Source organism: Benincasa hispida, chromosome 11 (genome assembly GCF_009727055.1).
Source record: "Benincasa hispida cultivar B227 chromosome 11, ASM972705v1, whole genome shotgun sequence".
Lineage (NCBI taxonomy): Eukaryota > Viridiplantae > Streptophyta > Magnoliopsida > Cucurbitales > Cucurbitaceae > Benincasa > Benincasa hispida.
The window spans coordinates 67,056,220-67,059,406 of NC_052359.1; positions in this window are offsets into that span (position 1 = coordinate 67,056,220).

The following is a 3,187-nucleotide window of genomic DNA, read 5'->3' on the forward strand; positions in this document are numbered from 1 at the left end:
TGATTCATAAGAACATACATATATGTATATATACATATATATATGTGTGCAATTTTTTTGAAAAAAAAAAAAAAACCGTAATTTTACTATGTGAGGAACATGATATTATGTACTGAAAACAATTTTATTAATTAAAATTACATGACATTTCCATGATTTTGATCCATTTTCATGGATTCGATAATATTAGCAGTACGTTTTTCTATATATTTTTTTAAAAAATAATGGTCAAAAATATAAAATAGGTAATAAAATGTGACTAATATTGTATATCATATTATTGATTTTTAAACTATAAGATAATATTATTGTTGACACCGATTGAAATATAATTTATATAAAATTTGAGACTGTATCGATTTAAAATTTAGACTAATGATTCTATATGAAACATAAGTGCATCAATTTTAACCGTTCGTTATATTTTACTAAGAAATATCATGTGAGACTTATAATTTTATCAATTAAGCCTCTAAACTTACATAACCAAATCAATTTAGACTCTTGATTGAGATTTCTTTAAGAATTATCCATTTAAATCATGGTATTCTATTTTGTTAAATCGATATTTGAAGAAGTCTACACATATATAAGAATTGATACATTAACGATTTTCAAACATAATTCTAACAAATATTCTAAATTGATTCACTTAAACAATTTATAAGTTTAATTGAAACTTAATTGTCTCGCATGATATTTTTCAAACTAAAACAAGGTATAAATTAATATAATTATAAAATTTATGGTTTAAATTTATATAATTATTAGTATAAAATTTAAATTGATACAACACAAGATTTAGGAGCATGAATTGAAATTTTTCCTTAAAAAAAAAAAAAAAGAAATAAGTTTATATTTTTTTCAAAAATATGTCACTAATATAGATAAGATATAAAATAACTATATTTTAACTCATTTAAAAGAGATACAATACTTATTTAATAGTTTAAACGTCTTTTAAACTTTTTTTATTTCTATAATTTTTTAAAAAATATTTATCGATATTAACATTTTATTGATAAATAACGAATGTAATTTTGAAATTTCAACATGTTAGAATTGGGAAAGAAAGGACGTGGATGGTCAATAAAGAAAGAGATGAGGGTAAAATGGGAATTTACATGGCGGCGTCACGAAGTTCGGGTCTCCAGATACGATATACGGTATTATACGAGATGGCCATTGTGAAATTGACACGTCATGAGAAGGTTTTTCCAACTGGTGACGTGGCATCTTTTGAGAGTCATGTGCTCGTGCACGTGATATGACCATCTGAAATCTGAATTGTTTGCATATTCTCTATTTTGTTTACCTCTTGCTTTTTCTTTTTCTTTTTTTTTCCTCCTTTTTTTAATTGATTTTTTATTTGACTGTCCGTAAATTTCCCATTTGAAAGGATTTTAATTTTGAAAATAATGTTAAAGTAGGAAAAGTAACGGTCAGTCATCTATGTTGATTCTTACCATTTCTGTTTTTTCTTAAATCATTTACTAAAATAATTGTGTGTTTTCATTAGTTCCATTAAAAAAACAATACTTTAAATTGTGCTTAGTAATGTTCACAAAAAGAAAAAAGTGCATAATATAGCGTATAATAAATTTATAGGATGAAATACTTTTAAATAAATATCAATTTATATTCATAAATTATGGATTGTATTAATTTAAATCATAAATTAATAATGTATAGATTTAAACTTGATTTTAGAGTTGTATCAATTTAAACTTCAAACTAATAATTGTATCAAAATAAATCATCAACTTTGATAAGTGTATCAATTTTACACCTTTCTTCATATTTAGTTTGAAAAATATCACACAACATATTTATTTTTTTCAAATAAACTTAAAAATTGATATAAGTGAATCGATGTAGATAACCTTTAATATGATTATATTTGAAAATCATCAATACATGGTTTTCTATGTGTGTGGACTTCTACAAATGTCTATTAACAAAATTGATGATTATATTTTGAATGAAAAAAAATTAAATAAATTTTAATCAAGAGTCTAAATTTATTAATTATGTAAGTTTAAAGATTTAATTGATAAAATTACAAGTTTCTCAAGATGTTTATCGGAATAAAACATAATTGAAGGTTTAAATTGATACACCTGATAAAGTTTAAAATTTACATTGATACAATTATTTTAGTTTAAGATTTAAATTGATACGATCCCCAATATCGAAGATTTAAATTAATACAATTATTATTTTATAATTTAAATTGGTATAATCTTAAAATTCATGGTATCGATTGATATTTGCCCAATATTTTTGGAAGGTTTCATAAATAAAATATATTTTGAAGGAACTCTAACTATAATATTATCCATACATCATTTTTAAATTAATCATAATTTTTAATACATTTATTTGTTAATTTATTTTTAGATAACTAAAATATTGATTTAATATTAATATAATCATTGTAATAATTAAGAACGAGACATAAATTGGCACCTCAAGTGAATCTCTCGATTCTCTTCCATTTTAGTAACTGCAAATAAATAGTCATTATATTCTTTAAATAATAATAATAACAACAATAATAAATCTATTGAATATAGATTAGGTTTAAATACTACTTTATCCCTATATTTTTTATTTTGTTCATTTTGGTTCCTCTAATTTTAAAATGTTTATTTAGTCTCTATATTTTCAATTTTGGTTCATTTGCTCCATATATTTTCAAAATATGTTCACTTTCATCTCTGTATTTTCAAATTCATTTTGGTCATCAAATTTTTAAAAAATGACATTTTTTTTATCTCTTAAAAATGAAGTAAAAATGAAAATGAATGGACTAAAATAGTAAATTTTTTAAAGTACAATTATCAAAATGAACAATTGAAAGTATATAGATTATAGGAACTCAAACGAACATTTTGAAAGTATAAAAATCAAAATAAACAAAATTTTAAAATATATGGATCAAAATAGTATTTAAATCATTTTTTTATAACGGGAACACCACCTTTATGATAAACCCATCAAAGAAAACATTTTATCTCTTTTGATCTTATACCTCTCAAAAAGATAATTTAGATTATGAACTATTGTTAATTATTTTCCTCGTGACAATTCTCTATTGTTCATTTTGCTTGAGTTATTCTTTTTCATTATGTTGCATGACTTAAAAATTCAACATTATTCATAGAAAAAATTATTGGTTTTTCTA